This window comes from Kogia breviceps, chromosome 4, assembly GCF_026419965.1.
Source record: "Kogia breviceps isolate mKogBre1 chromosome 4, mKogBre1 haplotype 1, whole genome shotgun sequence".
NCBI lineage: Eukaryota > Metazoa > Chordata > Mammalia > Artiodactyla > Physeteridae > Kogia > Kogia breviceps.
Window position 1 is genome coordinate 173,577,375 of NC_081313.1, and position 24,154 is coordinate 173,601,528.

General features: G+C 45.5%; 1 long non-coding RNA gene across 1 annotated transcript; it reads right to left on the bottom strand.

Moving 5' to 3' along the window:
• Positions 1–1,080: 1,080 nt before the first annotated feature.
• LOC136794190 (uncharacterized) lies at positions 1,081–24,110 on the bottom strand. The gene is made up of 3 exons (XR_010840576.1): positions 24,044–24,110; positions 14,684–14,915; positions 1,081–1,315 (listed from the first exon to the last, which is right to left on the bottom strand). It is a non-coding gene; the product is annotated as an uncharacterized lncRNA (long non-coding RNA).
• Positions 24,111–24,154: the final 44 nt, after the last annotated feature.

A 24,154-nucleotide genomic window follows, 5' to 3' on the forward strand; every position in this document is an offset into this window, starting at 1 on the left:
CTAAGGCATTAGCCATGAAGGTCCATTCACTCATCAGGCATTCATTTAGCACCCACTGTGTGCCAGATTTTGTGCTAGGCCTTGAGGATACAGCAGTGAGCAAAATAGACAAAATTCCCTGCCCTCGTGGAGCTGATATTCTAAAGAATCAAATGTGAGAGTCAGATACAGGGTATAAGCCAAAGCGATGAGTGACTGACTGTTTCATTGTGAGAAATGAAAAGAGAGAGGAGAGTCCAGGAGGACATTCCCATCTTCAGTGGTCTGACGGGCAGGTGGAGAAGGGAGCGCTGGAGTGAGAAGGTTTGATTGGTGGAATACCAGAATCATCTCTGGGCATGATGAAAGCCAAAATCGTATGTGCAATCTTACCAAAAAAAAATGCATTCATAGAAACAGAGAACAGATTGGTGGTTACCAGAGGTGGCAGGGGTGGAGAAAATGGATGAAGGGGTCAAAAGGTACAAACTTCCAGTTATAAAATAAATAAGACATGGGGATATACCATACAGCATGGTGACTATAGTTGATAACACTGCATTGTATGTTTGAAAGTTGCTAAGAGAGTACATCTTAAAAGTTCTCGTCACACGGAAAAATAATTCTGTAACTATGTATGGCGGTGAATGATAACTAGACTTACTGTGGCAATCATTTCACAATATATACAAATATCAAATCAGTATGTTGTATACCTGAAACTAGTGTTATATGTCAATTGTATCTTAATTTTTTTTTAATTTAAACATTACAGTGGAGATATCTCATCTTCGGCAAGAAATATGATTCTGGAACTTGGGGGAGAGTTCTGGGGCTGCAGAAGAGAAAGCATGTTGTTTCTAGCTAAGGCATTTGTGTGGGTGAGAAGGGTCAATGATAGTAGAGAGAAAAAGAGGAATAAGGACAGAAATCCAAGGGGGAGGGGGACCCATCTATGGATCAAAGAGTGTGATGACCATGAAGGAGATTGGAAAGGAATGTCTAGAAAAGGAGAAGGGGGTGTATTCGTTTCCTACAGCTGCCATAAAAAGTACAGTAATCTAGGTGACTTAAAAAAAACAGAATTTATTGTCTCACAGTTATGGCATCCAAAGATCTAAAATTAAGGTGTTGGCAGGGCCATGGTCCTCCTGAAAGCTCTGGGAAGAATCCTTCCATGCCTCTTCCTAGCTTCTGGTGGTTGCTGGCAATCTTTGGCGATCCTTAGCTTGTAGCGACATCACTCTCATTTCTTCCTTCTTCTTCCCATGGCCGTCTTCCACTGTGTCTCTCTGTGCCTTCAATGGCCTTCTCATAAGGATACCAGTCACTGGGGCTGTGATGATTAATTTTATGTGTCAACTTGACTGGGCCACAGGATGCCCAGATAACTGGTTAAACCTTATTTCTGGATGTACCTGTGGGAGGGGGGAAGGGGAGGGGAGGGGTGGGGAGGGGAGGGAGGGGAGGGGGAGGAGGGGAGAGGAGGGGAGGAGGGGGTGGAGGAGGAAAGTTCTTCCTAGATATATATAGATATAGATGTATGTACCTATATAGAGAAAGAAATGGAGATGGAGGTAGATAGAGAAATAGATATATAGATAGCTACATACATAGGTAACTAGATACACAGACAGATACATAGATAAATATTGGGTTGGCCAAAAATTTCCTTCTGTTTTTAAGTAAAAATAAGTCACCAACAACTTTATTGAACAATGTATTCACCATTTTGTTCCACTACCTTCTGCCATTTTTCAGCCAACTTCAAAATTCCACCTTCCCAAAACTTTTCATCTTTTTGAGCAAAGAACTGTTCCAGGTACCTTTTATAGTCTTCCAGGGAATTGAAAGTTTTTCCATTAAGATAATTTTATAAAGACTGAAATAAATGGAAACAAATACATGGATAGACACACAGATACTTAGATGACAGACAGAAGTTCTATTGGTTCTGTTTCACTGGAGAACCCTAATACGAAGCCTATCCTAATACAGGATGACCTCAACTTAACTAATTACATTGCAAAGACTTTATTTCCAAATAAAGTCACATTCTGAGGTTCCAGGTGGACATGACTTTTGAGGGGACACTACTCAACCCTGTACAGATAGTATATTGAAAACCCAAGGCAGACACTTTTTTGCCCCATGTCCCATGCCCTTAGCCCACCTCTGATTTCAACACAGAAGCAGCATAAGTTCTGTGCATCCACAATGCCTCCCACCTCAAGTACACTCCATGATAACTCCTTTTGCTGCCTCAGGGATTTCCTGGAGCTACAGAAGCCTCCTCTGCATGCAGGTGCAGCCCAGGAGTACAGGGGAGATCAAGCCCCCAGGAGGAAACTCTGAGCCTATGGAGAAAGGGAGTCAGTGGGTGAATGTCCCAAACTCCCTCCTACACAGGGCCCATATTGAGGTGTATTCTTCACCATGTGCCCGCAGTGATAACCAGCTCAACAATACAGCCTTTATTGGGATTCCCTTCTTACTTGTCTCCCTCTCCCAGCTTCTCTGCTACTACTTCCTGAAGCCACTTTCCAAATAAACTATCAGAAAAACAAAACTAAGACACGATGGCAGAGAACACGTTTAAAGACAAAGAGTGATCATAATGTCAAATGCTACAGACAGACCACAAATTACAGTCACAGTGAGACAAACAAAAAGAAGGATTGGGATTTGGGGAAAAGAAAGCCATTTCAAATCACTAACTCATCCCAGGACAAAAGGAGAAGTATTTGGTTCTATTCTGAAAATAGTTAATTAAAAGTTATAGAGAAAGTAAATAAATATGTTTCCCTCTATCTCTACCTGTCTTATTTCTCTTCTTCCAACTTGTGGGTAAAGGTATTGGAGATGTTCAAAAGAGCAGAGTTGTTAAGAAGACATGAAAAAACTTGGGAAACCCTCCTGATATGAGTTCATACCTAGGGACCAACCCATAACACCTGTGCTCATCCTAAGAGAGGGAATAAAAATACAATTTCTCATCTTCAAACTCCAGGTACATTATGCTAAGCAAAATAAGCCAGACACAAAAGAACAAATGTTGCATGATTCCACTTATATGAGGTCCCTAGAATAGTCAAGTTCATAGAGACAGAAAATAAAATGGTGGCCGCCAGGGCTTCCCTGTTGGCGCAGTGGTTGAGAGTCCACCTGCCGATGCAGGGGACATGGGTTCATGCCCCGGTCCGGGAAGATCCCACGTGCCGCGGAGCGGCTGGGCCCGTGAGCCATGGCCGCTGAGCTTGCGCGTCCAGAGCCTGTGCTCCGCAACGGGGAGAGGCCACAACAGTGAGAGGCCCGCGTACCGGAAAAAAAAAAAATTGGTGGCCACCAGGGGCTGAGGGGAGGGGAAATAGGAAGTTACTGTTTCATAAGTACAGTGCTTCAGTTTGGGAGGATGAAAGGGTTCTGGAGATAGATAGCAGTGACGATTGCACGTGATAGTGGTGATGCGGATGGAGTGTACTTAATGTCACTGAACTATATACCTAAAAATGGCTCAAATGATATATCTTACGTTATGCCTATTTTGCCACAATTTTTTTAATCCAGGGAGGCAATAATAATTGTTTCAGGCAAGAACCATCATTAGATACTAAAATTAGTGGTCAAAAGTTTGATGAGAAATAGGATATTTGCAAAATCTCAAAGCATTCCCCCCACAAGACAGTGCTTCATTTCCTTTTTATGGCTGAATAATTTTCCATTGTGTGGATATACAACGTTCATCTATTTACCCATTGATGGATATTTGGGTAGTTCTCTCCTTTCAGCAATTATGAATAATGCTGATATGAACATTTGTGTACAAGTTTTTGCTTCCAAAATACCTCTTTCCAGTTCCTTGGGGTGTATGCCTAGGAACGGAATTTCTTCTGCTATTTTGGCAACTTTTTTGTAAGGCTGACATTCTTTCCAAATGTTAGAAAAAGATAAATAATCAAAATCCAGGTAGGATTTGTGAATAAATTCACATTCATAGAGCAAATTAGAAGGAAAGGGTAAATAAAAGAACTTTTTCCTTTTTTTTTTTTTTAGGTTTGACAGTTTTTAATCATTATAAGTTTTTTAACATCTTTATTGGACTATAATTGCTTTACAATAGTGTGTTAGTTTCTGCTTTATAACAAAGTGAATCAGTTATACATATATCCCCATATCTCTTCCCTCTTGTGTCTCCCTCCCTCCCACCCTCCCTATGCCATCCCTCTAGGTGGTCACAAACCACCTAGCTGATCTCCCTGTGCTATGCGGCTGCTTCCCACTAGCTATCCACCCTACGTTTGGTAGTGTATATATGTCCCTGCCACTCTCTCACTTCGTCACAGCTTACCCTTCCCCCTCCCCATATCCTCAAGTCCATGCTCTAGTAGGTCTGTGCTTTATTCCCGTCCTACCCCTAGGCTCTTCGTGACATTTTTTTTTCTTAGATTCCATATATATGTGTTAGCATACGGTATTTGTTTTTCTCCTTCTGACTTACTTCACTCTGTAGGACAGACTCCAGCTCCATCCACCTCACTACAAAGAACTCTTTCTGAGACAACGTCTAATATCTGGGTACGGCGACAGATTTCCTGTACCCTCCTGTGGGTGTCATGCGCCAGAATGGGTAATGCAGTTCAAAGACCAACTGGTGAGAACCACAGGGATTCCAAGCCTTTCAGAAACATGCGATCAGCATCCGCCAGCGCCAGCGGAGTTTCAGGCAGCAGTGAGGCGAGCAAGTTGGAAGGACATAGCAGGAGAGTGCAAATGAAAAGCTGGGTGAAGCGACTTACGACACAGTGTCCTTTACACCAGTGATTTTGAGAGCCTCCGAGAACCTGGAAATGTCCTACCTCTGGAAGCTGGTAGTGGTTACTTGGGTATATACAAATGTAAAAATTCATCGAGCTGTATGCTTAAGATTTATCCATTTATGGATCTAAGTTTTAGCACCAGCACGCCTTTTTCTACCACTGCAACTGTTCCTACCCCCAGCTAACTGCTCTTCTTCAGTTTCCAAGGCTCTCTGTCCACACTTTAAATTTGCCATAATTATATATACCAAGGGTTGATGAGCCTTTTTTCTTAAAGGACCAGAAAGTAATTATTTTCACCTTTTCTGATCAAATGGTCTCTTCTGAAATGACTCAGCTCTGCCCTTGTAGCATGAAAGTAACCAAAGACAATAGGTAAACAAATGGGCATGTCTGTGTTCCAATAAAACTTTACTTACAAACACAGGTGGAGGGCCAGATTTGGCCCTGGGGCCATAGTTTGGAGCCTCTGATATTTACCATGCCTGAATTGCTTCATCTCCTCTATCAAGTGTAGCTACCTTGAGACAAGAGCAAGTTTTTCCATCCCTGTAGCTTCACCATCTGGTGGAGCACCTGACGCAAAATAAATGATTGTCCACAAACAAATCAGTGAGTGATTTAATTGATTGTTTACTCAGCTTGCACCTAAATGAGAAGTGGGAAAAAAGCAAGGTTGAGTAATATAAGGGCATGACAAAGGATGCAGCCCCACACAAGGCATAAAAAAACCTTCCAAGTAGCCCCTATACTATGGGGATTCTGGCTATTACATTCAATTCATGATTACTGAGTACAGAATTTCCTTTAGAGTGATGAAAATATTCTGGAATTAGATAGAGGTGATGGTTGTGTTACCCAAAAACTGAGTTTGCCTCTTGGTGGATATTGAGCCAAAAGACACAACCAAGCCAAAGGTCGGGAGAAGGAAAGATTTATTACCTGCAGCAAGTAAGGGGAACACTGGGGATATTTCCCAAAGCAGTGTCTCCCCAAACAGCAATACTGGGCAAGTTTTAAGCTAAAGGTACATGCATATTCATGCAGGGGCTTGAGCAGAGGAGAAATCAGCATAGAATTGGGGCAAAGGTCGACAGAGTCCAAGCTTTAGTTGACTGAGTCACTGAGGGTCAACATCATCGTGCTGGTGGGGGCCTTAGTTCCTGCAGAACTCAAAGACATGTATCAGGTTTTTATGTATACCCTCGAGGAAGAACTAGGACTCTGTTTTACCACCGAACTATTGTTTCTTGACTGCTTTTCCTGTGTTCCTGCATTCCCTCACTTCCCTGAAGATCATTGATTACTGAGACCTGTTCAAGGGCAAGAATTGCATCCAGGTTTAGATCACAAAATGGCTTGGGCCAGAAATAGCTTCACTTATGTCGAGAAAGCCAGTCCTGGGCACTTCCCTGGTGGTCCAGTGGTTAAGACTCTGCACTCCCAATGCTGGGCGCGCCTGGTTTGATCCCTGGCAGGGAACTAGATCCCACATGTCACAACTAAAGATCCCACATACCGCAATTAAGACCTGGCACAGCCAAATAAATAAATATTAAAAAAAAAAAAAAAAAGCCATGCCTGGGACTTCCCAGGCGGTCCACTAGTTAAGACTCCACATTTCCAATGCAGGGGACGCAGGTTCGATCCCTGGTTGGGGAACTAAGATCCCACATGCTAGGAGGCGCAACCAAAAAAGAAAAGAAAAGAAAAGAAAGCTATGTCTGGTTCTCTTTCTCTGGGGACCCCTACCTTATCTGCCTGCAGTTGCACAACCCTGTGAATGTACTAAACGCCCCGAATTGCTCATATTTAAATGGTTAACTTTATGTTTTGTGAACTTGGCTTCAATTTTTTAAAGCGAAACAGTAAGTGATATACAAATGTGAAAGCTTTGCCAAAAGGAAAAACAAAGGCTCCCTCTGGCTGCTGTATGGAGAATAGTTACCTAAGTCCTCCAGCTTCAGTCATTTTACTTCTGTTGGTTTCTGAAATATCTCTTGAGAGACACAGAATGTTTGGTCTCAGCGCTACTGGGACTGCTTAGCTTCTTGGTCTCGGGAGATGCCAAGAAATAAAGGTGCTGCCACTGGGCAAGCTGGTGGGGTCCACAGTTTGACAGTCTCGGACAGATACTGCCCCAGAGTGGGCATCTTGTAGTAGTAGCTAACACCCTTGGTGAGCTTGCTATGTACCAAGCACCATATTAATTTTTTTACTCTTGGGAGCTGATGGGCTGTTTTATCATCCTTTCTGCAGTAGAGCCTCTAGTGCTACATGGCCCTTTCTTTCAGCCCCTTCTGCTTTCAGCCTCAGGGGACAGTCCCTGCCAGCTTCACGTGACCTCTGGCTGATTGTGTCCCATCTCAAGACTATGCCACACATCTTTTCACTTAATCCAGCCTTCTCCAACCCTGCAGGTTGGAGAAAAGTGTGGGGTTGAAGACCCCTGGGGTGCAGCTTGTCATGTTTAACATCAACCTACCACATCACATGTTCCCTAACAGGATATAATCAAAAGGACTGCCATAAACTTAAAGTCTGTGTCCTTCCAAATTTCATATGTTAAAAGTCTAAGTGCCCATGTAATGGTATTAAGAGGTGGGGCCGTGGGCTTCCCTGGTGGCACAGTGGTTAAGAATCCGCCTGCCAATTCAGGGGACACGGGTTCGAGCCCTGGTCTGGGAAGATGCCACGTGCCGCGAAGCAACTAAGCCCGTGCGCCACAACTACTGCGCCTGCGCTCTAGAGCCCACGTGCCACAACTACTCAGCCTGCATGACACCACTGAAGCCCACGCGCCTAGAGCCTGTGCTCCACAATGAGAAGCCCACGCACGGCAACGAAGAGTAGCCCCCGCGAGGATGGAGCTCTCATGAATGGAATTAATGCCCTTATAAAACAGACCCCAGATCATTCCCTCCACCCTTGTGCTATGTGGAGACATAGCAAGAAGATGCCGTCTAGGAACCGGGAAGCCCTCACCAGATGGCAAATCTGCCCTTCCCTTGTTCTTGGTCTTCCCAGCCTCCAGAACTGTAAGAAATAACTGTTTGTTGTTTAAGCCACCCCATCTATGGTGTTTTGTTATTGCAGTCCAAACAGACTTAAAACAAAGACGATGCAACATCACTTCTATGAATTCCTGCCAGCAATGCATAACCTCATACCTAGAATAGTCAAATCCACAGAGACAAAAAGTAGATGATGGTTGCCGGAGGTTGTAGAAGAGGGGAATGGGCAGTTTGTATTTACTGGGGACAGAGTTTCAGTTTGATGATGAAAAGAGCTCTGGAGATGGATGGTGATGATGCCTGCACAACAATGTGAGTGGGGTTTTTTGTTGTTTTCCGAGGGGTTTTTTTGTTTGTTTGTTTGTTGTTTTTCAGCCGTGCTGCAGGCTTCCAGGATCTCAGTTCCCCAATCAGGGATTGAACCCGGGCCACAGCGGTGAAAGCCGCAAATCCGAACCACTGGACGACCAGGGAACTCCCAATGTGAGTGTATTTAATGCCATGTATTACTTTCAGGTGTACAGCAAAGTTATTCAGATATAAATATATATAGGTATGTATATTTATAGTTATATATTCTTTTTCAGATTCCTTTCAATTATAGGTTATTACAAGATATTGAATATAGTTCCCTGTGCTATACAGTAGGTCCTTGTTGTTTATCTCTTTTACATATAGTAGTGTGTATCTGTTAATCCAAAACTCTTAATTTATCTCTCCCTCCCCCTGCCTTCCCCCTTGGTAACTTAAGTTTGTTTTCTTTGCCTGTGAGTCTATTTCTGTTTTGTAATTAAGTTCATTTGTATCATTTTTTTAGATTCCACATATAAGTGATATTATATGACATTTGTCTTTCTCTGTCTGACTTACTTCACTTAGTATGATAATCTCTAGGTCCACCCATGTTGCTGCTAAGGGCATTATTTCCTTCTTTTTTATGGCTGAGTAGTATTCCATTATGTATATATGTCACATCTTCTTTATCCATTCTTCTGTTGATGGACACTTAGGTTGCTTCCTTCCATGTCTTGGCTATTGTAAAGAGTGCTGCTATGAACATTGGGGTGCATGTATCTTTTCAAATTAGAGTTTTCATCTTTTCTGGATATATGCCCAAGAGTGGGATTGCTGGATCATATGGTAACTCTAGGTTTAGTTGGGGGGGGGGGTGTTTTTTGGTTTTTGGCTGCCCACAGGATCTTAGTTCCCCAACCAGGGATCACACTCGTGCCTCCTGCAGTGGAAGTGTGGAGTCTTAACCACTGGCCCACCATGGAAGCCCCTAGTTTTAGTTTTTTAAGGAACGTGCATTCTCTTCTCCATAGTAGCTGCACCAATTTACATCCTCACAAACAGCGCAAGAGGGTTCCCTTTTCTCCACATCCTCTCCAGCATTTATTATTTGTAGATTTTTTTTGCTGATGGCCATTCTTTTGTGTGTGTGTGTGATCTCTGTACTTATGGGCCTCTCACTGTTGTGGCCTCTCCCGTTGCGGAGCACAGGCTCCGGATGCACAGGCTCAGCGGCCATGGCTCACGGGCCCAGCCGCTCCGCGGCATGTGGGATCTTCCCAGACCGGGGCATGAACCCGTGTCCCCTGCATCCGCAGGCGGATTCTCAACCACTGCGCCACCAGGGAAGCCCGATTCTTTACCATAACGTTTTTAACTGATTTTCTGGGCGTAGAACTATAATCCTATTTCTACAAGCACTTGTAAAATAAAAATTTTAAAAATGCATAACCTCATTCTGAGAAAACATCAGGAGGGACATTCTACAAAATACCTGGCCAGAATGCTTCAAAAATGTTAAGATCATGAAAGATAAGGAAAGACTGAGGAACTGTCACAGACTGGAAGAGACAAAGGAGAAGTGACACTAAATGAAATGTGCTGTCCTGGATGGGTTCCTGGTCCAGATAAAGCTTTCACTAGTGGAAAACCTGGTGAATTCCTAAGAAAGGCTGTAGCTGAGTTAATAGTATTCTGCTAATGTTGATTTCTTAGTTTTGATAAATCTCTGGTTGTATAAGACGTTAACCTTCAGGGAAGCGGAGTTAAGTATATAAGAACTCTCTGTACTCTCCTGCTAACTTTCCTGCAAATCTAAAATCATTTCAGGACTTCCCTGGTGGCGTAGTGGTTAAGAATCCACCTGCCAATGCAGGGGACACGGGTTTCAGCCCTGGTCCAGGAAGATCCCACATACCGCGGAGCAACTAGGCCCGTGTATCACAACTACTGAGCCTGTGCTCTAGAGCCCACGAGCCACAACTACTGAGCCCGCGTGCCACAACTACTGAAGCCCACACGCCTAGAGCCCGTGCTCCGCAACAAGAGAAGCCACCGCAATGAGAAGCCCGCGCACCACAACAAAGAGTAGCCCCCGCTCGCCACAAGTAGAGAAAGCCCGCATGCAGCAACAAAGACCCAACGCAGCCAAAGATAAAAATAAATAAATTTTTTAATTAAAAAAATAAAATCATTTCAAAATAAAAAGTTTAAAAAGAAAGGCTTCAGGTTTTGACCTTCAACCGATGGAGAACCTGATCCAGTGTATAAATGCTCCTGCCTCCAGCTCTCAAACAGACATTGTTAGGAGGCATCTTTACCCTGTGGCCCTCAGCGGCAACCGCAATAACAACCTTTTCTTGGCTTTTCCCCCTTGTTGGTCATATTCTCCCAGCTCTCTCACTCCTGTTCCCTGGGGTCACCTCTGACAAAGGCCCTCTCTCTTTGGCCAAACTTTAGTCAGGCTCCTCTGAGCCCTCTCTGGCCAGCCCTTGTCCTTGTCCTGCTGAGCCCAGTTGAGCAAGAATCTCCCCACACTTGACACTTAACCAAGTTCCTCTTAGTAACTGTCCATGCACTGATTCCCCCACCCTACCCATTGGCTATAACCTCCCAGCTGCCCCTGCTGTATTAGGAGTTGAGGTCAGTCTCTCTCCCCTATTTCCATAGTTTTGAATGAAATCTTCCTTGCTTGTTTAACGCTGTCCAGTACAATTTTTCTTTGATGTCACCCAAATAAACCACCTGATCCCAAGTCCTTGTCTCAAGGGGACCCAAACTAGGACAATCCCCGTGTAACAGATGAGGAAAACGAGGCACAGAAATTCCCAAGGTCTAACAGCCAGGAAATGGTTGAGATAAGGCATCAACCAGACAGCCCAGCACCAGAGTCTGCCCTCTTGATGACTACACTATACTGTCTCTAAAAATTTAAGTATTTTCCACTTTAAATGTCACTACTTTAAACCCAGGTTTGTATCCCCATGATTCCCTAACACAAACTCAAACACCATTCTCCTGCCAACTTATTCAAATAACGTGTGTAGGGCAGAGAAAAGTGACAGCTTGAAACTACTCTAATTTTACTTACAAATAATTTGGTTGATTCATGCTGTTTTCTCCAAACCTTCCAAAAGAAAAAAAAAATCCTGGTAATCTGGTTGGTGTTACAGAATGCCAAGTTTGTCACATACATCTCTCACAACTTCTACAATTCTCCCTCGAAAGCAACACTCAAAAGCAGTCAGTCACAAAACTAGAGTAGTAAACAAGGGATATTCCAAGACAGGAAAAAGTTAGCTTTCTAAAACAGATGGAATGAGAAAAAAAGGAAGGATGAGGAAAGTGAAAGAGCAGCTTCTGGAAGAAAGAAACTTCAATGTTCCATGTTGTAAAGATCATTAACAGGGTAAAAAAGAACTAAGTTGCTATAACAGACACCCCAAAATGTACCAGTATAAAGAATGCAGAAGTATGAACCTTATTCAGGTAACTGTCCTCAGGTAAGTGGTCCTGTTGTGCACGGCAGCTGCTCTCTGTTTGATCACTCGGGACCCAGGTACTTTCATTTCCTTGCTCTGCTATTGTAGTGGTTTCCTAGGGCTGCTCTACCAAACTGCCACAAACTGGGTGGCTTAAGACACTATTTATTCTCTCATAGTTCTGGTGGCCAAGAGTCCAAAATCAAGGTGTTGTCATGGCCGTGCTTCCTTGGCCTGTGATAGCAACATTTCAACCTCTGCCTCTGTCTTCATGTGGCCTTCGTCTGTTTCTCTCTGCAGTGCTCTCTTCTTATAAGGACACCAGTCATATTGGAATAGAGTCCCCTTAATGACCTCTTCTTAACGTGATTATATCTACAGAGACCGTATTTCCAAATAAGGTCACTGCTGAGACGTTTTTACTTACACTTTTGACACCAAGTGTATTTTTTCCACACCAATAACCTATTTTCCAACTCTCTGGACACCAACTGGGTGTCCAACAATTCAATTCAGTTCTGACACTAACTACTCAGAGTTCATGCCAGACGCCACAAGTTAAGGGCTCAGTTCCACAAGACTGTCCCCCACCTCATATGCCAATCACAAATCCTGGGCCTCCTTTACTTATGACCAACCGTCTATACATCAGGGGCTCACATGATCCCCTCCCTGGGTTCAATAATTTGCTAGATCAGCTCACATAACTCAAGGAAAACAGTTTAGTTACTATTATTGGTTTATTATAAAGGATATTATAAAGGATACTTTATACACTTAGAATAACTGAGGCTAGGAAATGATATAATTTGGTCAAGGTCATACAGTCAGTAAGTGGCACAGGGAGGATTGGAATCCCTGCTTCTCTACTATGCGATGCTGCTTATCAAATATAACAGGACCCTTCTTCATCAACCAAAAACAAAAACATTTACCATATGTCTGCTTATTTATTCAAAAAATGTGATGAGCCAGTCCTTTCCCTCAAGAGGTTCACAACTTAAAAAAAAAAAAATCCCCAGCATCCACTCTCACTTTATTCCTTTAAGTAATACAACCTCCTGAATTGTAGGGGTATATATGGCCCCCAGCTAGAAACTACATTTCCCAGGAACCCTTGCTGCCAGGTGTGGCCATGTGACTACGTTGAATCTCAATGGGATTCAAGCAAACATCAGAGCAGTTTGGAGGTCATCTCCTTAAACACAAAACTGCTCGCCCTAGACTTCCTCTCCCCTCTTCTGCTGGGAACTTGGATCTAGAGGCAAGCCAGCTCCTACTATGTATCTGAGGACAGACCCTAGGAGCTGGAGAAGCAACAAGATGGAAGGAATCTGGGTTCCTGGATGACCTGATGGAGCACAGAAAAGAATTAATACCCAATCCTTCATGACCTTATTTGCCCCTGTTTAATTTTAATCAAAGACTTGAGTCCACACAAAGTCTGTGGCATGAATGAAATGGAATGACATACTATAAAAGCTTGTTATAAACATTCCATAAAGCTAAAAGCCATGCAACTAATTACGGTAAAATTATTATGTGCAGGAAGGTAGCTGGCACGGATGCAAACTTCATGCAAAGTTTCCATGAAAAAGGCATCCATTCTAACAGAATTAGAATAAGATGCACTGTCCTTCAACTTGGGGAACACAGCCTAGGCTGGATTTCAGCCTCCTTTCCAGCCTCTCAGCCAGGCACAACATGAACAGCCATACACAGCAGTTTATATCTATACGCAGAAAAAGGGGGGTGGGACCTTGTATTTAAATGAATTTTATATAAGTGAATCGTTCTGAGTGCACTGAGGAAGTTTTCTATTTAAAGAAATCCTGCTGCGAATTCCTTTGCAGAGAATGCTTTCCTAATGGAATCAGTCACCAATGAGTCATCTCTACAAAATTCAGATTCGTGATTTGGTCTTATTAGCAGGATCTGGCCGGAGAAGTCAGATGAATGATAGATATCGGTAATAAATTATAGAGTACTCAAAAGCAAAAGAGGAAAGAAAAAAATGGCACGTGGGTGTGAACCGGATGGACACAGGGAGATCTTCAAAGTGGTCCCCACCAGCACCCGATCTTGGCCAGGCTCCGCTAGCCCGTGATTGTCATTTAATGGTCATGGGGATAGAAAATCAGCTTCTGTCCAATCGGAAAGTAAATGAACGAAGGGACAACAAAGAACAACTCGGAGAAGCGTCACCAAGTTGAGGTAAAAGGCTGTGAACGAACAAAAGAAACCTAGGCCTTCAAGTTCTCGGCCCGCCCCGCCCCGGTTGCCCTGACAACCGAGCGGGCGTCAGAGTAGAGCCTGGGACACGTGGCCAACCTCCCAAAGGCCCCGGCGCACTGGCGCTCGCGCATGCGCCTGAGGACTAGCGTGCCGTTAAGGAGGCTGAACCTACATTGGGCTCCTCAGAGCCTGGCTTGGCTCCTGGTCATCTGTGAGAGCCTCGGCGGCGAGCGGGGAAGCGGGATCACAGGGACCCGGCAGGGATAAGCAGCTCGTCTGGGCGCCCCCTTAGTGCTGAGGGCCCTCTGGGGGGACTCTGGAGAAGACATCCGCTTTCCAGGCCGGCACCTTCCTTCACAGCTGTGAGACCGCACTCCAGGTCCCTGGCTAGACTCAGTTTCCCCATGTGTCGAGTGGGGCTTCACAGTTCCTACCTCAGAGGCCAAAGAGATTCATAAAACTGGAAACAAGGCGAGCTCCGTGGTGACCGCTCAGGGGCCTTCGTGGCGGGAGTGGTAGCGTGAAGGCGTGCCCTTCAACAACCCGAGGAGGTGGGCATATTATTCTCTTTTTACAGGGAAGGAAACTGAAGCCACGAAAGTGAAGTGAGACCCACTCAAGGGGCTCAGTTAATGCCTGGCAGAGCGAGGAGGGGAAGCTGACCACCCTGGGGTAACCCCCGTTGGAGGATCTAGGGGAACGATGAGCCTTGTGCCTTGGCAGGAGTGAGCGGGTTGTGTTTAAATGTTGGGGGTGGAAAGAGGAAGTGAAGGCAAGAAATAGCAGCCCCAAATGCCCCCGAATAGCATCCGGATTATAAACGGGATGGGGGAAGTGATGGATTTAGGAGCCCAAAGATGCTTGCCTTTTGAAACCATACCTTTGCTGGCAGATTCTTCAGCCCGCTTAGCATCTCCACCAGGATCCAGATTCCAGTCTGAGCTCCCATTTTGGTTCCTGTGCCTCTAGCGCAGGGTTCCTCTACATCAGCACTGCTGACATTTGGGGCCGGATCATTCTTTGTGGTAGCGGGGACTGTCCTGTGCACTGTACGATGTTTCTGTCTAGCAGCATAGCCAGCCTCTGCCCGCTAGATCCTGTGAACATGACACCCCCCCCCCAAGATGTCACAACCAAATGTCCCCTGGGGGACAACTCTCCCCAGTTAAGAACCACTGACCAGGGCCAAAAATTAAGACACATAAATTTATTCCTTTTTCACTAAGTAAATTTTGAATTCATGAACCATGTTCTGTGCCCCAAAGTATATATTATATTAATTCTTGCTCTCTCTGGAGACCCTAAAAATAGCCCAATTTTCTGGAAACTGGTTATCCCAATTGGATTATATGAAGTACAACGGATGATTGTAATGGACAGGTCAACTGTGGAATAAGCGTTGGGCAAAAATCAGGAGATCTGGGTTCTGTACCAAATTCTGCCATTACAAACTCTGTGGCCTTTTCACTTAAGCTCTCTGGACTGATTTTCCCGCCTGTCAGATGAAGACAGTGAGCTGATTTCTAAGGACATGGAAACACTCAGATTCTGACAAGATACCTCCCCCAACCTTGAAGTTATTTAAGCCACCCAGCCTCCCTCCCAGTGGCCCCTTCACTCCCAAATGTCCTTTGTTACTTCTCTCAGCCTCCTGGCCTGGTCCCCTAAACACATCTTAAAGAGTCAGTTCTTCCAGGCTTTTGTTACCACTCAAACTCATTATTATTCCTGATTCTAACAAGTAAATTATGGTGGTGTTTAACACAGCAGTGGCATTGGCTTGTTTGTGGGAAATTACGGTGTTTAAGCGCAAGACACCCTGATGTTTGTGTGAGGAAAAATAAAATAAAATTAAAACTGGCCTTTTAAAATGCCCCATGATGTGGTGCTTAAATTATAGGAATGTCCCAAGCATCTACATAAATTATTCTGACGTGGCTGGTCTTCCTACAAAAAGCCATAGATCATCCCTTTAATTAATTCTCTTCAGCATCCACCTGCCTTTCCATGTACTCTGCAGTTGCCAGATTGGAGTAATGGGTCAGAAGATTCTATGACCTATCTTCAAAGAGCAGAAACTTGAAGGAATCAGGATCCTGTTCATAGAGAATGGTCTGCCCAGGATGATGCAACCTGAACCCACCAGAATGTAAGCTCAAGAGGGCAAAGATTGCTGCTGAGGGCCCAGGTTCAGTCCCTGGTAGGGGAACTAAGATCCTGCAAGCTGCGCGGTGCAGCCAAAAAAAAAAAAAAGAGGGCAGGGCTTCCCTGGTGGCGCAGTGGTTGAGAGTCCGCCTGCCGATGCAGAGGACACGGGTTTGAGCCCCGGTCCGGGAAGATCCCACATGCCGCGGAGCGGCTGGGCCCGTGAGCTATGGCCGCTGAGCCTGCGCGTCTGGAGCCTGTGCTCCGCAACGGGAGAGGCCACAGCAGTGAGAGGCCCGCGTACCGCAAAAAAAAAAAAAAAAAAAAGAGGGCAAAGATTGCTCGTCTTGTTTGTCACTGCATCTCCAGTGCTTAGACCAAAGCTAGACACCTAGTAACACTGAATAAATGTGTCAAATGAATGACAACAAGGCATATTTGGGTAAGTCATAAATAAAGTCAATCTAAATATTTTGCTGGAGGTTTAAGATTATGTTTCAGCCTTCTAGGAAGTTTTGGTGTACTAGACAACATTTCCCTTTTTTCCCTCCCTTTTTTCTGTTACCCTCACCACTTCTCTCATCTGACAAAGCATCTCCTCCCTCATCTGGGTCGGCTCTGTGTGATCAGCACCCTTTTGGAGGGCGGCATTCACATGTGTTCCTGGTCGCAGGAGGAGAAGGAATTTATTACCTGGGGCTCATGGTGTGGGGGACGGGGGGGGCAGTTCTGTGGTCCCTAAGCCTGATTCCTATGCCCCGCCCCTGCTGTGTTGCATCCTGGTCTTATCCCAAAAGCTTGTTCCATATGCTTCTGGTTCGCTGTTTGAAAACATCACCTTAATGCAGGTGAGTCAGACGGTGGATGCCTGACTCACTTTTTTTTTTTTTAATTTTTGTTTTATTTATTTATTTATTTGGGCTGCGTCAGGTGTTAGTCGCGACACACAGGATCTTCTTTGCGGTAGGCGGGATCTTTTTGTTGTGGTTGTTGCAGCATGCGGGCTTCCTAGTTGCAGCATGTGGATTTCTTAGTTGCTGCATGCAGGCGGGATCTAGGTCCCTGACCAGGGATCGAACCCAGGCCCCCTGCATTGGGAGCACGGAGTCACCCACTGGACCACCAAGGATGTCCCGAGGCTCCGAGTTCTGACTTTCTCTTAGCATCTCCATGCTTTTTTTTTTTTTTTTTTTTTTTTTTTTTTTTTTTTTGTGGTATGCGGGCCTCTCACTGTTGTGGCCTCTCCCGTTGCGGGGCACAGGCTCCGGATGCGCAGGCCCAGCGGCCATGGCTCACGGGCCCAGCTGCTCCTCGGCATGTGGGATCCTCCCGGACCGGGGCACGAACCCATATCCCCTGCATCGGCAGGCGGACTCTCAACCACTGCGCCACCAGGGAAGCCCTCTCCATGCTTTTATTAGATCCATCTCAGAAGCAACAAGAGAGACTTCCTCTTAAAATTGTCAACAGTACTCATTTCTTTTGGAGAACACACTCCTTAAGGAGGAGAACCATCTGTAGTAAAAAATCTCTATTGGGAATTCCCTGGCGGTCCAGTGGTTAGGACTCTGCTTTTCCACTGCAGGGGGCACGGGTTCGATCCCTGGCTGGGGAACTAAGGTCCCGCAAGCCGCGTGGCACGGCCATAAATAAATAAATAAATAAATGTCTCCACTTGGCCAAGGGGGTGGTATGGGTAAGGAGGTCCATTCCATTTCTTCCCTATTTCAATTGTCTGTATATAGCAGTTACATCAAGCCTAACTCCCAAACATTCTTTTTTAAGATTTTGATTTGTTTTAAGGGTGATATTCTGGACACACTTCTTTCCTTTAGGGCCACTTCTCCTATGGACAATGTTTATCATCATGAATTGATGTAGTGACTCAACATAGATGTCCTAGATGCAGAAAACCAAAAGTTACAAGCACTGGTTGTCTCATGTCAATTTTGACAAACATCAATTCATTTATGCAGTGGAAAGGCACAACCTGTTTTCTAAGCCAAAGACTAGAGAGTCAGCATTGGTGGAATCTAGACTAAAGTGCCAGGCATCGTGCCAAGTGCCTTCCCAATGTTATGCCATGAAACCTCTTCCACAACTCTGAACTTCAAGGATGATTCTTCTCCCCATCTTGGGGTGATGAAATTGAGCCATACAGTAGTTAACAACTTTGCCCAGGTCACAGAATTAGGAAGTGATGGGGCCCGAATTCAAATCCCTAGATTTGAAGTTAAAATCTTTGTAACAACCAGTAACCAGATGATCATGGTCCAAACACAGGGCCTCCCTGCATCCTATCCACAGCAGCTTTGCAGCTGCTTTTTTTTTTTTTTTTTTTTTTTTTTTGCGGTACGCGGGCCTCACTGTTGTGGCCTCTCCCGTTGCGGAGCACAGGCTCCGGACGCGCAGGCTCAGCGGCCATGGCTCACGGGCCCAGCCGCTCCGCGGCATGTGGGATCTTCCCCGACCGGGGCACGAACCCGTGTTCCCTGCATCGGCAGGCGGATTCTCAACCACTGCGCCACCAGGGAAGCCCTGCAGCTGCTTTTATCAAAAAGGCTTGTAGATCTGACTTGCGGATGCACGGAAGATAAAGATTTCACCTTTTTGATCCCTTGGACCATGGCTAAGCAAACCGTCTGCCCTCTGCCTGATTTTTTTTTTTTTTTTTTTTCACTGCGTTGGGTCTTCGTTGCTGCACGGGCTTTCTCTAGTTGTAGAGAGAGGTGGCTACTCTTCATTGTGGTACTCGGGCTTCTCATTGAGGTGTCTTCTCTTGTTGAGGAGCACGGGCTCTAGCGCACGGGCTTCCATAGTTGCAGCATGCGGGCTCAGTAGCTGTGGCTCGCGGGCTTAGTTGCTCCTCAGCATGTGGGATCTTCCCGGACCAGGGATTGAACCCGTGTCCCCTGCAGTGTCAGGTGGATTCTTAACCACTGCGCCACCAGGGAAATCCCCCTCTGCCTGGTTTTAGAAATACAGTTGTATTGGCACACGGGCACACCTGTTCTTTTACATACTGTCTGTGGCTGCTTTCATTCAGCAACCCCAGAGCTGAGCGGTTGCTACGGAGCTGTCTGGCCCACCAGTGTAAAATATTTACTATCTGGCTCTTTACAGAAAGTTTGCCGACGCTGCCTTAGACTCTTAAGGCTTCAAGCCAGGACCAAAGCATGCATTAGCCCAAATTCTGGCCCACCTGCCTGTGACGGATCATAGCACCCTTGTGCTTATTGCCCCCTTGTCCTTCAGATTTGGTTGTCAGAAGGACATTATGAAGTAAACTGCATTTGTGGGCATTTAATGGTAAATAAGGCACCACTGCAACAGGGCCACCAAGAGAACAACAGCAAATGCCTTCCTCATGCACTCTGCTGGTACCGTTGATCATTCCTGGCCACCTCCCCCCAGCCGCAAGCAAAAATGCGTTGAGTTATTCCTTAAAAGGCTTTTAGAAAACCAGAAATGCTATGAGTGTCTCTGCATCTCTGCTTCCTTGCTCTCTCCTTAAATTTCAAGAACAGTAGGCTCCAAGAGATTGTCAAACCCTTCCTATGGCACACCAGGTCAACTAAAATAGCAAGCAGCAGAGCCAAGAATAGAACCCACTGCTCCCGAGAATCCAGTTTTCCTAAACCCATAAAGGCGCAGGCCTCCTTTAAAAGTCCTTTGAACCTGGTACAATGAAAGCAGTGCCTGAGTTAAGCATGTCATTCTTCTTGTTTGGAGGTAGTTTGCAGATGGCATTGAACTCTTCAAGGTCCAGACCTCCTCCCTGTTCTCTCTTGCTGATTACAGAGCCACAAAGCATGATGGGGCCTTGTGGTTTCAAGGTGCCCTTCCACCACTGGGAAGGGAGGCTCCCTCTCTCATTTAATCCAATCCTGCCTTCTTCCTCTTTAGAGACAGCAGCCCAGTTAAGTAGCTGTCACTACCCTGCGTGGACTCAAAGCCCTTTGCATCGCCACACTCCTCTTTTCACACACGAAGCGTATTTCTAATCAGATGTTCCTTTGCTCTTTTTTCTTATTGAAGTAAAGTTGATTTACAGTGTTGTGTTAATTTCTGCTGTACAGCAAAGTGATTCAGTTATACACATATATATTCTATATTCTTTTTTATATTCTTTTCCCTTATGGTTTATCACACAATATTGAATATATATAGTTCCTTGTGCTATACAGTAAGACCTTGTTTATCTGTCAGATGTTCCTTTTCAATATTTTTGTTTCCCCCAAAGAATTTAACTGCAGATTAAGCCAGGTGCAGTAGCTAACAATTGGAGGTGTGGCACTGAACTTGCTCGTTTTGCAGGTCCTCTCCTGCCACCTCCTCTGGAGTTACAGGATCATGGCAAGGACACCAAGGTTCCCTGGGTTCCCTGGGTGCCCTGTGTGCTCAGAGCCTGGCCACTGGAGGAGTGGCCCACGTAGGAGCTGGCCCTGTCCTCTCTTGTCTTCCAGCTTGCACCGGGAAGAGGATTTATCCGAGAAACCCAAGTGTTGTCCTGATCTCATCAGGATCTGACAGAGGCAGATATATAGGCCTGTCATTGAGTTTTCTGTTTTGTCTGCGGTTGATTTGAAAATGTGTCAAGCTTCCTTTTGTCGAGTTCTTGATTCTACCTTTCATTTTCTCTCTGGACTCAGACCCCCTCAACCACCAAATCTGGAACTCTGATACTCCTGGGAAATGTGTTAAGTAACCTGCAAGTACAGCTTCATGTTAAGAGACCCAGACCAGCAGGACTGCACAAAGATCCATCGTCCTGGTTTTGTAGCCCCCCCCTGAATTTCAAATCCTGTTACCTTGTTTTCCATAATCAGAGAGCTTTGCATTATTGACCAGCCTCAATGCTCACTTGTAAAAGAGGATTAATTTGGCTTGGACTTCATTTTTACCATTCTATAGCAATTTCATACTTTGCAGTTCTACCTATAAAATGAACTGTTTGAGGCCTCCCCGGTCTTGGTGTCAGTTTTCACAAAAAATGAGGTGAATGATCTGGAGTTTGTAAATTCCACATACCAACTCTGCATCTTAGACACGGACATTGTTAAAGTTCTTTTGCTTGCAAGAAAGAGAAACTTGTTCAGATTAGCTTAGTCAAAGAGGAGAGTTTATTTTAGGGATACAGGGATATATCAAGCCACTTAAGAACTGAAAGGTCTCCAGAGATAAGGAAAGTTTTTCTATTTCTTTCTCTGCCTCTCTATTCCTTTCTCTTTCTCTCTCTTTCCCTCTTTATCTCTATTTCTTTATCTCTTTGTCATCACATGGTTTTCATCTCTGCTTTTCTCTGCACATGGCTAAAGATGGCTTCCCACTAAGTCCCAAAGTTCTATGTCCTCAGATTAAGCCACAAGCAGATTCCTGTGCATGTCTGGATCCCAGTTGTAAATTGCCAGGAGAAAACCCCATTGGCCCAGCTTGGGTTAAATCTATACCCCGATCCAATAAGCTGTGGCCAAGGATGGGCCATAAATAGAAATGCTGCAGCGCCCTCTGGAGGTTGGATGTTCTCACACAAAGGTAGGGGTCAGGGCTGGACAGGCACCCAAATAGTTTTGGCCACAGTCACAGATTAAATATAAAATGTCTAACCTATTGGGCCTGCTTTCTGAGCTGGTTGGTGATTAGGGCATGAAGACGGAGGTAGGCTTGAACCACAGACTCTTAGAGGTGGGAGGGAGCTGGAGGGCTGGCATGTGGAGAGGGGTCCGTCCTCTGTGGCCCCCAAAGTTAGGAATAGGGCCACATAGTGGGTGCCAATAGCAGGGAAGTGGGTTTCAGTATTATGTAAAGAACTTCCTGGTGCTTAGAGGTCGCCTCCTCCTCGGTCATTTTGCTCTTGTCCCCCAAAGACCAAGATCTTGGAATGCCCTTCCCGGCCCACTGGCTTCTCTCTTCCTCTTCAAACTGTTTTACAAATGCATTACTAGGCATTTACTGCATTTGTTCCATGGGCAGTGCTGAGATATCCCACTTTACAGGGAAGCAGACAGAGGTGATGTGACTTGGTCAGGGTCCCACAGAGCTAGAATCCAGGTCCCTTCCTGTCACCCTGCCCGGCCTGGCTAATTGTCTTCCTCTCTCCGAGCCAGTTCCCTTGGTCCCACGGGAACTGCCTTGCGCTTGGCATCTTTATAGACAGTCTCTTCGTATCCTAGGCTGATGTTTGTTTCCATCGCCTGAGCTGTGTGTGAGTAATAAGAGTGAGGCTCGGGACTTCCCTGGTGGTGCAGTGGTTAAGAATCCACCTGCCAATGCAGGGGACATGGGTTCAAGCCCTGGTCCGGGAAGATCCCACATGCCGCAGAGCAACTAAGCTCACGAGCCACGACTACTGAGCCCACGCACCACAACTACTGAAGCCTGTGCGCCTAGAGCCTGTGCTCCGCAACAAGAGAAGCCACTGCCCTGAGAAGCCCGTGCACCTCAACGAAGAGTAGCCTCCACTTGCTGCAATTAGAGAAAGCCCATGCACAGCAACAAAGACCCAACACAGCCAAAAATAAATAAATAATAAACAAAGGATTTTTTAAAAGAAGAGTGAGGCTCTATACACGTCCCTTGAAAGCCAAGGGCTCTCACACTTCTCACCCAAATATTACTCACAAGGGAGTATTTTGTGGCTTTTCAGTCACTAGCTCTTCTTTCAGGTGCAAGACAAGGACTCAACCAAAATCCAGGGATAGCAAGCAAGATTACTGGGGTTTGAGTGCAGCTCCATCTTGTTCCTCAGGATCTGTGAGCATTCCTCTGCCCTGCCCCGCCCCCTTCCTCTGCCTGCCTTCTCTTTATCCAGCTCCGATGTCACCCATCACAGGGGTCTCATTCACCCTTACTTCTGCCCGCTCCTGAACACCCCACCCTTGTTAAAGATTCCTTCTGGTTCCCACAGCCCTTATGTTTAATGCATACAAGCCAAAGCAGTATAGCTGAGAGGTTAAAGGAACAAGGTTTAGTGTCAGCAGGTATAAGACAAATCCTCCACCTTTCACTAGCTGTGTGACCTTGGGCCAGTTGCTTAATCTCTCTGGGCCTGTCTCTTCATTTGTAAAATGAAAATAATAGAGTACCCATCTCCTGGAATCAGCATTTCCTGAGGTGATTCATGTGAATAGTGAGCAATGGTTGATGTCTGGTGAGCAGTGAGCACTCCATATGCAGCACTATGATTACACGAGATCTGACTTATGAGGGCTTTAGAACACGGCCTGGCACCAAATAGTATAGTAATAGTAGCAATCATAGCAGTACTAGTGTCATCATTTTTCACAGTCTTCGATAAATTGCCAGTTGACATGCCAGCCTCATCAGTGAGAAAAGGGTGTGTCCTTTGCTCCATAATCCCCATGGCCTGACATACATCAGGCACCTAGTAAACAGCTGTTGAGCGAACAAATGAACAGATTTTGCTAAACCCTACAAGGCACAAAAGTACGTTCAAAAGCCATTGCCCTGGGCTTCCCCGGTGGCGCAGTGGTTGAGAGTCCACCTGCCGATGCAGGGGACACAGGTTCGTGCCCCGGTCCCGGAAGATCCCACATGCCGCAGAGCGGCTAGGCCCGTGAGCCATGGCCGCTGAGCCTGCGCGTCCGGAGCCTGTGCTCCGCAACAGGAGAGGCCACAACAGTGAGAGGCGCGCGTACCGGAAAAAAAAAAAAAAAAAAAAAGCCATTGCCCTGTGCAGAAGGCAAAATCAGGCTGGTCTGAAGGCTCTAAGACAAGGGCTGACCCACTTCTGTAAACGGCCAGACAGTACATTTTCAGGCTCCATGGGCCATAGGCGCTCTGTGACAACCATTCACTTCTGACCCACTTCTGTAAACGGCCAGACAGTACATTTTCAGGCTCCATGGGCCATAGGCGCTCTGTGACAACCATTCACTTCTGCCACTGTAGTGGGAAAGCAGCTACAGACAGGTAAATGAGTGGGCGCAGACGGATTCCAATAAAATTTTATACACGGACACTAAAATTTGAACTTCATTTGATTTTCACAAGTCATAAAATGTTATTCTTTTGATTCCCCCCCAACCATTTAAAAATTTAAAAACATTTCTTAACTTACTAGCCATTCAAACACAAGGGGCTGGTTTGATTTGGCCCAGGAGGTAGAGTTTGCCCACCATTGCTCCACCGCTTCAGCTGGAGAAATCCCGCTCTCTGGAGAGCATCATCC